At 39.0% G+C, this 15,531-nt stretch overlaps 2 pseudogenes across 2 annotated transcripts; both read right to left on the bottom strand.

Annotated features, from left to right (window-relative positions):
* Positions 1-4,179: 4,179 nt before the first annotated feature.
* Positions 4,180-9,123, bottom strand: LOC307169596 (annotated as a pseudogene). Its single transcript has 4 exons — positions 8,891-9,123; positions 8,289-8,426; positions 7,514-8,022; positions 4,180-5,100 (listed from the first exon to the last, which is right to left on the bottom strand). The product of its transcript is annotated as an uncharacterized misc_RNA (transcript).
* A 4,564-nt stretch (positions 9,124-13,687) lies between these two features.
* Positions 13,688-14,943, bottom strand: LOC307169597 (beta-1,3-galactosyltransferase 2-like; annotated as a pseudogene). Its single transcript has 2 exons — positions 14,887-14,943; positions 13,688-14,608 (listed from the first exon to the last, which is right to left on the bottom strand). The product of its transcript is annotated as a beta-1,3-galactosyltransferase 2-like (transcript).
* Between the last annotated feature and the right edge of the window lie 588 nt (positions 14,944-15,531).

Genomic DNA, 15,531 nt, shown 5'->3' on the forward strand with positions numbered 1-15,531 from the left:
AACTTAAATAGCTGGACAATAACTTTATTCTTGAGCTGCTGTAAAGCCAAAACAATCTCTGTTACTTTAATTTCCTATTATCAATGTAAAGCCACTTTGGAACAATGTACATTGTTAAAAGCGCTATATAAATGAAGATGACTTGACTTCACTTGACTAAAACCAAATCACAAACAATCACAAAAATGGCTATTGCCTCAGCAATCCGCCCGAAGACACTGTACACCAGGGATGGGCAACTTCGATAGTGATGAGGGCCAACATTTTTCTCCTTCATACCAAGGTGCCAAATTACTAATCCACACTCACACCTTTTACACTGTCTGACTCAATTGACTTTTTATTAGGGGAATTCAATAATGTAATATTTTTTTTAAAGATTTTATTAACCATATAACTTGTGAAATTATGCTAATACAAATGGGAAACTTTGTCAGTTATAGCAATATAAGCCTACCCCAACAAGCAAATGTAAACGTCTCAATTGCAACAAACAAATGTACAGATGTCCTAGGCTATTTTTGATTACAAGCCTAGAGAACATTCTCAACAGTTAACAAGTGATTTTCAAAAAATAGTAGGCCTATTGGTATTAATCTAATCTAATCCACATCCACATATTATCATGAATAAAAATACTATTTTAAAAAAAGTATAAGAACATAATTAAGTGCACACATTTCGGTCATGCATTTGGCAAAAATGATTTTGTTGACTGCATTTTACCTTTGCAATCAAAGACAAGTGCAACTCTTGCGTCACCGGTGTCTTTCATATGTAACAAGTTAGCTCAAAGGGGAAATATTAATAATAACTCATAATTATCAGTTATGATTAATTATTAATATTTGGGTCAGTTAATTGGATTAACTTGAGGTAGCTAAATTAATATTACAATCAATTAATCAGTTCCAACGAACTCTTCTAAGAACGAATTCTAAGAAAAGCGTATCTTTCATGGCCACCAAAAAATTATTATTTCTTAGCATGTACAGCGCTTAGAGCATGTAACAAGATCAAGATCGTAAAATGGACTTTGTTGCAATCAGAGAATCAGAACCAAATACATATTGTTCACAAGTTTTATTAACTAAATCACAAACATAACTAAACTAAACAAACATACATACAATCATACATACATACATACATGCATAGGTAAAATGGTGAGTGATATGGAACCGGAAACAGGAAATGGAACTATGGAAAAGATCTATTTAACTATGAAAAGAACCATCAGCTTATCATTTTCAGAGCACTTCATTAAATTGATACTTGCATGGTCTGTGCAGTGGACACAATTCTTGAAGTGGTTGAAAATTGAGTTCGTTGATGTGTCCGTGAGTGTCAAATGTCACTGTACAAGTTGCAATCGTTTTCTTCTCTGCTGGATGGAGAAGATATGATGAACTTGCATGGTTATTTCGACGCTGTTCTCATGGCTGGAGTGCAGATTGTGGCCTGCAGGCTCTGGGCCGGCAGGACACGCAGAGCAAATGGTGGGAGTTGCGATGGACTTCGTCCGCATTGAATGAAGACATTGAACTCCTGAGGTTGTCCTTGTATCAACACAGTATCAACTTGAAGAAGCAGCAGTAGAGGCCAGAAGAGAAGAGAGAGGGGTTCACTGTGGATTTGCCCCACCTCTCCGGGTTTGCTTGACCAATGAGAAGGGTGGAATTTCCAAGCGGGAGATTCCACTGTGGTTGATTTATGAATCTTTGTTCTAAGCGTGCTCATTTGCAATGGTAGCTGGATTGATTTCTGATGACGAAACTAAGAAAGATTCTTGTAATACTAATATGTTGCACAGCTATCGGCATATCATGTACACAATCATTTCGATCTTCAAAGTACCAATTTATAGAGACCAAACATGGTATACGTGAGGTTACGTTGACCGTTGGTTCTATAATAAAATACATAGTATCAAAGAGATAATAGTATCAACAGATAATAGTATTAAAAGACACAACACAAGACAGTAAATCAATCACAAAATGTTCTGGAATGCATGTTAATTTCATATTAATCAGTTCATCGATAAATGAATGCAGGAAAGTCTGTTCTGATGACTGTATTTCTTGTGAGCAGGGGCCCTGTTCACATTGCTAAGAGTCATAAAACCAACTTATCTGATCGTGGTCATGGTTAGAGTCATAAAAGCAACTTATCTGATCGTGGTCATGGTAACTAAGACCTTCTTGCCCTGTTTGGGGGAATGGGGCCACAGATCCCAGAGTGAGTTCTAAATATCATTTGTTAACCTATAACAAATACTTGTGTCTGACTTGTCTCAGTCGTTACACATACTTCTCGTTCTCTTCGCTTAACCGTTTAATTTAGTGCCGATCCGAGCCAGCTGGCATGGCTATGGTTTCGTTTTCCACTAGTGGCGATAGAGCCTTGGGTGCTAAGCCTTTTCTACATAAATGCAATGAATATTTTGATTTATAGATTTTAATCTGCGATGACATAACTTAAAGGTTAATTTATGTACAGGTAACATGCAATAATGGAGAATAAAACATTGCAGTCAAGTTAAAAATAATTTCCCATCATTTGCACCGATATGCTTGTGGGCAGCTCGGTGAGCCGAGTTCGAGTTCCGGCTCGAGGACCTTTCCCGATCCCGTCCCCGCTTTCTCTCTCCCACTTCACTTCGCTTTCTGTCTACTCACTGCAATCAAAGACCTTTGATTATCATAATAAAAAGGCAAAAATGCCAAAAATAAATCTTTAATAAATAAATAATGCCCGATTACCTGTGGCAGTTGTTTTCACAAGTTCACACTTACATATGATTGAGGGAGAACGGGGGTGAAAGTAGCCTAATTGGTAAAGATCTGGGGTTGGGTATTGATAGACCATACTTGTGAGTGACAGACCACAGCAAAAATATATCTCTGTCTAAAAAATCATCTTTTCAAATTATGTTTTTCTGAAAAAATTGTACTTTCGCCCCTGCTCTCCCCTTAACGAGTAAAATAAGGGTATTTAGCATGCCGTTCGAGGGGATTGAGGGCTCCAAGCTTGAAATTTAGCCTAAACCCAAAGTATTCCCGGCTGGGAATAGGAACCAGCCTAGCGTGAGGAGTCTGGGTGGTGTTTTTTTTGTATTCATCATTCAGTGGCTCTGAATTGTCAAAACCCCTCTCAAAATGCATGCTACAGATTCGCATCCGTAGCAAGCATTTTGAGAAGTCAATTCAGAGCCATGTACAAGCGAACGCCAAAATCCAGAACTGATCAGATCAATTCGTTCACAGAAATTGGTGGTCTTTTTAATGTGTGTCAAACTGAGCCACTGACATCTGTGAAGTAAACTTTGAATCGCTCGGGATGGACCAAATATCCCCCCCCCCCCCCTCCTCTTTTTATGAAGAGAGGACATCAAAATCTAGCCTGACTACGTCAGACTTCGTACTTCCGCTCAATTTCATTTCGCTTCTGTACTTAGTCTGAGACAGCTTCAGAGCTTTCTGTTTGCCACCGGTCTGGAAACAGCCGGGCCAATCAACGAACAGAGGGCGGGCTGAGAGCCGTGACGTAGACGCTGATTGTACCGTGGATGCGTAGATTTATTTCACTTAACCTGCAAAAGTCGTTCACAGCCATGTTCACTCCGGTATTTCGCTCGATGGTTTTGTTTTTGCATCATACATGTGTTTACAGTGGAAGTTAAATGCGGCTGAGCATGCGCATAACACACGCCATAACCAAACGTTATGTGATTGGCTTACGGGTAACCAATGATTTTAAACTTCAGACAAGCGCCCCCCCGCGAGAGAGAAAACACTTCTCTATTATGCCATTCCAGACTCTGTCTACGAAGCAAAGAGAAGTAGCAGAGTCTGGTATTACCAGGCTAATCAAAATCATCCTCACTCCCTGAAGGCTCCATTTTGTATTGTTTTGCGAATTTTTCCGCTACGGGTTAATTAATAGGCATCGGACTCAGTGTGCAAGGTTTCTGTGTGTGACGAATTTTTAGAATGACAAATACGAAAAAACGCACACAAAAAATTCGGACTGGTAAGATAAAATGTTTTGTGAATACGGCCCCTTTTGTGTAAATTTATACAAAAATAAGTTGAAATTGCAACACATAATGACTTCAGTTTACCACTTTAAATTGAGCATGTTTATAATTTCTAAAGGAATTTGTTTTAGGGGGTATCAAGACAAAAATGTCAGTTGGATATTTTTTGCAACACTTTGCCAGAACTCGATTATCTGCTTCGGTGACCTAGCGATTGTTGTAATGACCTTGGAAAGACCTTCATAAAGGTCAGAAACTTGGAAGGATCTGGTGCGCGTGAGGGTTTAATGCCCAACCATTTCAGACAAGTGCCCACATATGCATCCTCTGTTAAAGTGCTTCACGTCCTTGGAAGCCTCAACTATTTTTTTGGGAAGGTCATTGGAGAAAACATATCCTACTCCCAGCACATATGTGGGGTATTTCGGTTCGGGGTACAGCTCCTCTGAGACGTAATATTTTGATTTTTTGTTTCTGATAACATGCTGGTTCCACATCAAAAAACCAGTGATGTAGTTCTGTCTGGGTGTGATTGGTGCCAATAGGAGAGTCATCAAGTTTTCCAGATTTAAGTACATGTCAGAATCGACCTTCATACTAAAATTGGCTTGAGGGCAACAAGTGGCCAACCAGTCCATGATCACCATCGTCTTTATGGTCAGGTTGAAGTACGAGTCCACAAAGTTGCTCTGCAGTAAGTCTCTGTGTTGTTGGCTCTCTTCCTCCAGTTGCTGTTGAGCTTTTTCAGAGTCGGATCCTCCAGTCAAACCCACCAAGAACAGAGTCATCACTGCTTTTCCCTGGACTGTGCTCTCATTCCCCCACGTGCTCCGGATGGCGTTACGAGCTTCAACCTGATGGGGCGCCACAGGGACCATCAAGACCAGGAACGGATTCTGCTGACATTTATCAGGGTAATCCAGAATTAAATGATAGTTGCTTGGATGAGGTACATGATAATGCACTGAAATGGGTTTGGTGCTAATGGATGAAGTGGGTTTGTTCAGTGCAGTAGGTGTTTGGATGATTTTCCAGAAAGAATGTTTGCCAGACAAGCCCTCAGTATAGGACCAGTGGTGGAGAAATTACTGAATCTCAGTACTTAAGTAAAAGTACAAATAACCAGAGACAAATTTACTTTAGTAAAAGTAGAAGTACCACAATAAAATCCCTACTTAAGTAAAAAGTAAAAAGTACCTGATTTTAAATGTACTTTAAGTATTAAAAGTAAAAGTACTTGCATAACAATTTATTCTCTTAATGTCTATACTCTAATAATTAGGACTTTAACAATATGCAATATGAAACCAAAATCGCGACACTCAGATCCACAAACCTGTGTCACGGTGTGAGAAGGCAGAATCGCGACACACCCCTTATTTGAAGTTAACATTATACAATACATAGACCTACACCACAAAACTAGCTGAGGATAAATTCTTTAACATTGGGGAATCCCAGCATTATGGTCGTGACATTTGCAGTAAAAACTTGAAATATAAATTCTCAGAAAATGCATTTAATAGGCTACATATTGAAACTGTTTATATGTCCATACTTCCTTAATAAAGGAGTCCAGACATTAGAAAAATATCAGTCTACAGACACAAATAGGCTACACATGCGTTACAGACGTGACACAAAAAAATATTTAACTTTTAGGTGGCAAAATATTTTTTAGTAATTCTGTGAAGTACACTGCACAAACCAAAATTAATACTACCCACTGGATAAAGAAGGGTTGGCACTCCACAGAACATAAAATATTCATTTTATCTTTTGTGTTCGCATTTATGAAGAAAAAACAATTTTACGGACGTGACCGCTCTGAAAGAGGCACTAAAAGACTGCTTTAAAACTTTCACAGAGACCTCAAACAGAAAGCACAAAGCCTTTCTTTAAAGTGAATTTCATTTTGTATTAATTGTATCTTAATTTTAATCAATGTTTCATCAACCATTTGCCTGGATTTAATAAATAAGTAGTAAATATAGCAGATAATAGATAATCACCACACGGAGGCGCCGGCGCGTGAACTGGAGCTCGTCTCATAAATGAACCGAAACTCAGCGTATAAGGTGTATATGTTACCGGCAAAGTGTGAAATCCCGGTATTGTATAGAATGCCTAGGCAATGTATAGAATGCCTGATGGTTTTTGGCAAAAATACATTACCTAATTCTATACATTACCTAGGCATTCTATAGAATGCCGGATTACACACTTTGCCGGTAACATATGTTTACGCTTAAGGTGTAAGCGTATAAGGTCAGCGTATACTTGCCTCACAGACCTGAGAAATATATATACAGGTATATATATATATATATAATAGAAAGCTTGAAATGTCTACTTTTAAACAGAGCAATCCAAAACGAAAGAAAACAGACTGCTATCTGCTTATGTAATCCTTATGAAATGTGCATTTCTCTCTGGTGTGTTCACTACTGCAAAGATCGCGAGTCAGCATCGTCAACTTCATCTTTGCAGCCGACACTGACACAGAAAACACTTGCTTATTAATAAACAATTAAAATGTCTCCTTGCTATATTTTACATATTCATAATCATTATTTTTGCCGGTTCTTTGTGACAGCTTCTAGGTGCTTTATTGACAGCGCCACCCTTACGTTACATGAACGCTCACCACCGAAAACATGGAGATTTTTTTCAATCCCTGTTTTGCAGCCCGTTCTCATCCCAAGGCGTCATATACTGACGCTTTTGACATTTCGTCAACATCCAACGCACATGGCACCCTTTAGCGTCAATATGAGACGCAGATAAATATGGGCCAGAAGGCACCTCCTAGCGGTCTAACCCTAACCCAGACCTAAACCTACCCATAATCTGCATCTCATATTGACGCTAAAGGGTGCCATGTGCGTCGGATGTTGACGAAATGTCAAAAGCGTCAGTATATGACGCCCTAGGATGAGAATGCGTTGTGTTTTGGCAGGGTGGAAAAATGATCAGAAAATGTAAAGAAACGTTGTAGAAATGTAGTGGAGTAGAAAGTATAATAATTGCTGCAAAAAGTAACAAAGTAAAAGTCAAAAGTATGCACTATTGATTCTAATTAAGTACAGATACGTGAAAAATGTACTAAAATGTTAAAAGCACATCTTTTAAGACTTCCTGGGCATCTTCATGATGGGTGTTTGAGCATTACCTTGTCTAGGTTTTTTTTTCCCCGTACTGTTATTTGTGTTTAGTTATTGTGAACCACTTTGGGCAACAGCTGCTGCAATATAAAATGAAACTCTTCAGGCAAATGAATAAAATGATAAAATAAAGAGACTTAAAGTATGTGATTTATTTGTTAAACAGGAAAAACATCCCATACATCAACGGTAAAATCAACACTGTTAACTGCATGCATGGCCACATTCTTTATGGCCAGGAGGACACCCCCTTAGAGCCTGGACATTGGCCATCAGGGTGAGTTTTTTGGCAGTTTTCAGCACATACTGCAGGCTTTGCTGGTTCGGCTGCAGGCTTCACTGGAGGCTCTGGAGGACCCTCCTTAGGACCAGAACATGGGGCATCAGGGTGAGTTTTTTGGCAGCTTTCAGCACATACTGCAGGCTCTTCTGGTTCGGCCGCAGGCTTCACTACAGGCTCTGGAGGACCCCCCTTAGGGCCAGAACATGGGGCATCAGGGTGAGTTTTTTGGCAGCTTTCAGAACATACTGCAGGCTTTTCTGGTTCAGACGCAGGCTTCACTACAGGCTCTGGGGGACCCCCCTTAGGGCCAGAACATGGGGCATCAGGGTGAGTTTGTTGGCAGTTTTCAGCACATACTGCAGGCTTCACTGGAGGCTTTGCTGGTTCGGCCCCAGGCTTCACTGGTTCGGCCACAGGCATCAATACAGACTCTGGAGGACCCCCCTTAGGGCCAGAACATGGGGCATCAGGGTGAGTTTGTTGGCAGTTTTCAGCACAAACTGCAGGCTTTGCTGGTTCAGCTGCAGGCGTCACTGCATGGATTCAGATAGTCAGCTTTAGTCAGTCCGTTTTGCAACATTCAGTCTTAGATGTACAGTACAAAACAAAGCATGAACAGCAAGTTGTACTTACAGAAAGAATTGTATTTTAAGTATTATTCATCATCTATTAAATTTGTAAAGCAATCACGTGCTTGAAACTGTGCTATCGGCTCAATACTCAATACACGGTGAATGATAAAATGCATCCAACTGAAACAACAAGGCGGCTGACTCAAACACGAATAGAACATAAATACCTGTAAATGGAGCCATACACTGACGTCCACATCCATTGCTGCAGCATTTCTCATGTTTCGGACAGTCACTATCATAGGAACACAACTCTGCACAATTTCCTCCTCCAGATTTTGTGCTTGGACACTGTCCTGGCTTTGCTGTGATACAGACACATGACAAATGAAAAGTGGTCCAAGACCAGAGTAGGTTTTACAAGAAAATACTAGTTCAGTCATTCTACTTTATAGTTTCACATTTAGTTCAGTTTAATTAACATTGTCCTCCAGAGCAGTCTCAATCACAAGTACATCCTCCACGGCACGACCATCAGCTTTACCAGACACCACAGGAGTGTTGTTGTAATAGTTTCAGTATTTAAAAAGTCAGGGGTTTCACAGTGTGCATCTCAAACTTGAAAATATTCATACATTTATCTGCTTCAAATCAAGTAGAAATACCCCACTACTGTTGAGGTGTGTTATACAAGTAATGCAGAAAGACGACATCCATCAATATGTTGTTCATAAGTTTACAATTACAACTAATTGTACTGAACATCATATTTTGTAAGGCATTTATGCATTTCTTCGGGCAGTGTAATTAAGCTAAAAGATCTTCTCACCTATGACTCCAGCATGGTTTGTGCTCAAACATGCAGACAGACACAATAAAACAACACTCAACGAGCCGTACACTCGAGCTGTCATCCTCTTGACCTGTGATCTCACAATCAACTCTACTGGAAAACACACTGAATAAGTCAGTCAGTAGGAACAGTGAGGCACACAAAACTACACCAAAAACATGTGCTGCATAAATTGCTGTCCAAAGATTTATAGATCCAAGGAAGTCTGGGTAACTCCAACCCTGATGAATCTCACCTGCGTGTAGCTTTCTAGTAGCCTAATCTTGAAGACATTGATTAGCTTGTTCAGGTGTGTTTGATTAGGTTTGGAGGAGTGGAGCGCTGCAGTCACGCCAGATGACATAATTAGAAGATTGAGTGTTTCTATGGCAACACTATCAATGAAAAAATGGTCAGGTGGTACAGCGATCACATGGTACAAGTCGAAGCTCTAAGGAAAATTGCACCTTTACAAGTTGTTGCTATGAATAACCTCTTACACCTAACCTCTACAGGAAGTGGATCTCTACATGGCATAAATCTGTGTAGAATATGAAGAGACAGCATACACAGACACAGGGGCATGTCTAGAATTGGAAACTGAATTACAGTTGCTGATTGACTTGCGATGCGGATCCAAGTAATTATGACTAACAACAATGTTTCAAGCAACTAGGGAATACAGCCATGCTTATATCAACGCCACTTTTTTAAATATATATATTGATGATGAACAGATAGAATTTTTGTTTTTGTTATTTCCTGTTCTGTGCCATGTTTTGTAGTCCTTTGTAGTTTTTCTCGTTTATTAGTCTTCCAGGTGTTTCTAATTAGCCCCGCCCCCTTGTTATCTTGTTTAGCTTGTTTGCCTGTGTATTTAAACCTCTGTGCTTCAGTTGTTGTTTGTCGGTCGTTATAGCTATTTCCTTGTTTCTGTCCTGAGTTCTGTGGTCCATTGTTTGCCCTGGATTTCCTGTTTGTTTTATTAAAATAACGCTTGCATATATGGATTCTCTCTCTGCTTCATTCCTGCCACATCGCAACACATAAGTTAATAACTAATGATCGTTGCGAGTGAAGTGAATCAATCAAAACTAACTTAAATAGCTGGACAATAACTTTATTCTTGAGCTGCTGTAAAGCCAAAACAATCTCTGTTACTTTAATTTCCTATTATCAATGTAAAGCCACTTTGGAACAATGTACATTGTTAAAAGCGCTATATAAATGAAGATGACTTGACTTCACTTGACTAAAACCAAATCACAAACAATCACAAAAATGGCTATTGCCTCAGCAATCCGCCCGAAGACACTGTACACCAGGGATGGGCAACTTCGATAGTGACGAGGGCCAACATTTTTCTCCTTCATACCAAGGTGCCAAATTACTAATCCACACTCACACCTTTTACACTGTCTGACTCAATTGACTTTTTATTAGGGGAATTCAATAATGTAATATTTTTTTTAAAGATTTTATTAACCATATAACTTGTGAAATTATGCTAATACAAATGGGAAACTTTGTCAGTTATAGCAATATAAGCCTACCCCAACAAGCAAATGTAAACGTCTCAATTGCAACAAACAAATGTACAGATGTCCTAGGCTATTTTTGATTACAAGCCTAGAGAACATTCTCAACAGTTAACAAGTGATTTTCAAAAAATAGTAGGCCTATTGGTATTAATCTAATCTAATCCACATCCACATATTATCATGAATAAAAATACTATTTTAAAAAAAGTATAAGAACATAATTAAGTGCACACATTTCGGTCATGCATTTGGCAAAAATGATTTTGTTGACTGCATTTTACCTTTGCAATCAAAGACAAGTGCAACTCTTGCGTCACCGGTGTCTTTCATATGTAACAAGTTAGCTCAAAGGGGAAATATTAATAATAACTCATAATTATCAGTTATGATTAATTATTAATATTTGGGTCAGTTAATTGGATTAACTTGAGGTAGCTAAATTAATATTACAATCAATTAATCAGTTCCAACGAACTCTTCTAAGAACGAATTCTAAGAAAAGCGTATCTTTCATGGCCACCAAAAAATTATTATTTCTTAGCATGTACAGCGCTTAGAGCATGTAACAAGATCAAGATCGTAAAATGGACTTTGTTGCAATCAGAGAATCAGAACCAAATACATATTGTTCACAAGTTTTATTAACTAAATCACAAACATAACTAAACTAAACAAACATACATACAATCATACATACATACATACATGCATAGGTAAAATGGTGAGTGATATGGAACCGGAAACAGGAAATGGAACTATGGAAAAGATCTATTTAACTATGAAAAGAACCATCAGCTTATCATTTTCAGAGCACTTCATTAAATTGATACTTGCATGGTCTGTGCAGTGGACACAATTCTTGAAGTGGTTGAAAATTGAGTTCGTTGATGTGTCCGTGAGTGTCAAATGTCACTGTACAAGTTGCAATCGTTTTCTTCTCTGCTGGATGGAGAAGATATGATGAACTTGCATGGTTATTTCGACGCTGTTCTCATGGCTGGAGTGCAGATTGTGGCCTGCAGGCTCTGGGCCGGCAGGACACGCAGAGCAAATGGTGGGAGTTGCGATGGACTTCGTCCGCATTGAATGAAGACATTGAACTCCTGAGGTTGTCCTTGTATCAACACAGTATCAACTTGAAGAAGCAGCAGTAGAGGCCAGAAGAGAAGAGAGAGGGGTTCACTGTGGATTTGCCCCACCTCTCCGGGTTTGCTTGACCAATGAGAAGGGTGGAATTTCCAAGCGGGAGATTCCACTGTGGTTGATTTATGAATCTTTGTTCTAAGCGTGCTCATTTGCAATGGTAGCTGGATTGATTTCTGATGACGAAACTAAGAAAGATTCTTGTAATACTAATATGTTGCACAGCTATCGGCATATCATGTACACAATCATTTCGATCTTCAAAGTACCAATTTATAGAGACCAAACATGGTATACGTGAGGTTACGTTGACCGTTGGTTCTATAATAAAATACATAGTATCAAAGAGATAATAGTATCAACAGATAATAGTATTAAAAGACACAACACAAGACAGTAAATCAATCACAAAATGTTCTGGAATGCATGTTAATTTCATATTAATCAGTTCATCGATAAATGAATGCAGGAAAGTCTGTTCTGATGACTGTATTTCTTGTGAGCAGGGGCCCTGTTCACATTGCTAAGAGTCATAAAACCAACTTATCTGATCGTGGTCATGGTTAGAGTCATAAAAGCAACTTATCTGATCGTGGTCATGGTAACTAAGACCTTCTTGCCCTGTTTGGGGGAATGGGGCCACAGATCCCAGAGTGAGTTCTAAATATCATTTGTTAACCTATAACAAATACTTGTGTCTGACTTGTCTCAGTCGTTACACATACTTCTCGTTCTCTTCGCTTAACCGTTTAATTTAGTGCCGATCCGAGCCAGCTGGCATGGCTATGGTTTCGTTTTCCACTAGTGGCGATAGAGCCTTGGGTGCTAAGCCTTTTCTACATAAATGCAATGAATATTTTGATTTATAGATTTTAATCTGCGATGACATAACTTAAAGGTTAATTTATGTACAGGTAACATGCAATAATGGAGAATAAAACATTGCAGTCAAGTTAAAAATAATTTCCCATCATTTGCACCGATATGCTTGTGGGCAGCTCGGTGAGCCGAGTTCGAGTTCCGGCTCGAGGACCTTTCCCGATCCCGTCCCCGCTTTCTCTCTCCCACTTCACTTCGCTTTCTGTCTACTCACTGCAATCAAAGACCTTTGATTATCATAATAAAAAGGCAAAAATGCCAAAAATAAATCTTTAATAAATAAATAATGCCCGATTACCTGTGGCAGTTGTTTTCACAAGTTCACACTTACATATGATTGAGGGAGAACGGGGGTGAAAGTAGCCTAATTGGTAAAGATCTGGGGTTGGGTATTGATAGACCATACTTGTGAGTGACAGACCACAGCAAAAATATATCTCTGTCTAAAAAATCATCTTTTCAAATTATGTTTTTCTGAAAAAATTGTACTTTCGCCCCTGCTCTCCCCTTAACGAGTAAAATAAGGGTATTTAGCATGCCGTTCGAGGGGATTGAGGGCTCCAAGCTTGAAATTTAGCCTAAACCCAAAGTATTCCCGGCTGGGAATAGGAACCAGCCTAGCGTGAGGAGTCTGGGTGGTGTTTTTTTTGTATTCATCATTCAGTGGCTCTGAATTGTCAAAACCCCTCTCAAAATGCATGCTACAGATTCGCATCCGTAGCAAGCATTTTGAGAAGTCAATTCAGAGCCATGTACAAGCGAACGCCAAAATCCAGAACTGATCAGATCAATTCGTTCACAGAAATTGGTGGTCTTTTTAATGTGTGTCAAACTGAGCCACTGACATCTGTGAAGTAAACTTTGAATCGCTCGGGATGGACCAAATATCCCCCCCCCCCCTCCTCTTTTTATGAAGAGAGGACATCAAAATCATCCTCACTCCCTGAAGGCTCCATTTTGTATTGTTTTGCGAATTTTTCCGCTACGGGTTAATTAATAGGCATCGGACTCAGTGTGCAAGGTTTCTGTGTGTGACGAATTTTTAGAATGACAAATACGAAAAAACGCACACAAAAAATTCGGACTGGTAAGATAAACTGTTTTGTGAATACGGCCCCTTTTGTGTAAATTTATACAAAAATAAGTTGAAATTGCAACACATAATGACTTCAGTTTACCACTTTAAATTGAGCATGTTTATAATTTCTAAAGGAATTTGTTTTAGGGGGTATCAAGACAAAAATGTCAGTTGGATATTTTTTGCAACACTTTGCCAGAACTCGATTATCTGCTTCGGTGACCTAGCGATTGTTGTAATGACCTTGGAAAGACCTTCATAAAGGTCAGAAACTTGGAAGGATCTGGTGCGCGTGAGGGTTTAATGCCCAACCATTTCAGACAAGTGCCCACATATGCATCCTCTGTTAAAGTGCTTCACGTCCTTGGAAGCCTCAACTATTTTTTTGGGAAGGTCATTGGAGAAAACATATCCTACTCCCAGCACATATGTGGGGTATTTCGGTTCGGGGTACAGCTCCTCTGAGACGTAATATTTTGATTTTTTGTTTCTGATAACATGCTGGTTCCACATCAAAAAACCAGTGATGTAGTTCTGTCTGGGTGTGATTGGTGCCAATAGGAGAGTCATCAAGTTTTCCAGATTTAAGTACATGTCAGAATCGACCTTCATACTAAAATTGGCTTGAGGGCAACAAGTGGCCAACCAGTCCATGATCACCATCGTCTTTATGGTCAGGTTGAAGTACGAGTCCACAAAGTTGCTCTGCAGTAAGTCTCTGTGTTGTTGGCTCTCTTCCTCCAGTTGCTGTTGAGCTTTTTCAGAGTCGGATCCTCCAGTCAAACCCACCAAGAACAGAGTCATCACTGCTTTTCCCTGGACTGTGCTCTCATTCCCCCACGTGCTCCGGATGGCGTTACGAGCTTCAACCTGATGGGGCGCCACAGGGACCATCAAGACCAGGAACGGATTCTGCTGACATTTATCAGGGTAATCCAGAATTAAATGATAGTTGCTTGGATGAGGTACATGATAATGCACTGAAATGGGTTTGGTGCTAATGGATGAAGTGGGTTTGTTCAGTGCAGTAGGTGTTTGGATGATTTTCCAGAAAGAATGTTTGCCAGACAAGCCCTCAGTATAGGACCAGTGGTGGAGAAATTACTGAATCTCAGTACTTAAGTAAAAGTACAAATAACCAGAGACAAATTTACTTTAGTAAAAGTAGAAGTACCACAATAAAATCCCTACTTAAGTAAAAAGTAATAAGTACCTGATTTTAAATGTACTTTAAGTATTAAAAGTAAAAGTACTTGCATAACAATTTATTCTCTTAATGTCTATACTCTAATAATTAGGACTTTAACAATATGCAATATGAAACCAAAATCGCGACACTCAGATCCACGAACCTGTGTCACGGTGTGAGAAGGCAGAATCGCGACACACCCCTTATTTGAAGTTAACATTATACAATACATAGACCTACACCACAAAACTAGCTGAGGATAAATTCTTTAACATTGGGGAATCCCAGCATTATGGTCGTGACATTTGCAGTAAAAACTTGAAATATAAATTCTCAGAAAATGCATTTAATAGGCTACATATTGAAACTGTTTATATGTCCATACTTCCTTAATAAAGGAGTCCAGACATTAGAAAAATATCAGTCTACAGACACAAATAGGCTACACATGCGTTACAGACGTGACACAAAAAAATATTTAACTTTTAGGTGGCAAAATATTTTTTAGTAATTCTGTGAAGTACACTGCACAAACCAAAATTAATACTACCCACTGGATAAAGAAGGGTTGGCACTCCACAGAACATAAAATATTCATTTTATCTTTTGTGTTCGCATTTATGAAGAAAAAACAATTTTACGGACGTGACCGCTCTGAAAGAGGCACTAAAAGACTGCTTTAAAACTTTCACAGAGACCTCAAACAGAAAGCACAAAGCCTTTCTTTAAAGTGAATTTCATTTTGTATTAATTGTATCTTAATTTTAATCAATGTTTCATCAACCATTTGCCTGGATTTAATAAATAA

This window comes from Squalius cephalus (assembly GCF_949319135.1).
Source record: "Squalius cephalus genome assembly, chromosome: 13".
Taxonomy (NCBI): Eukaryota; Metazoa; Chordata; class Actinopteri; order Cypriniformes; family Leuciscidae; genus Squalius; species Squalius cephalus.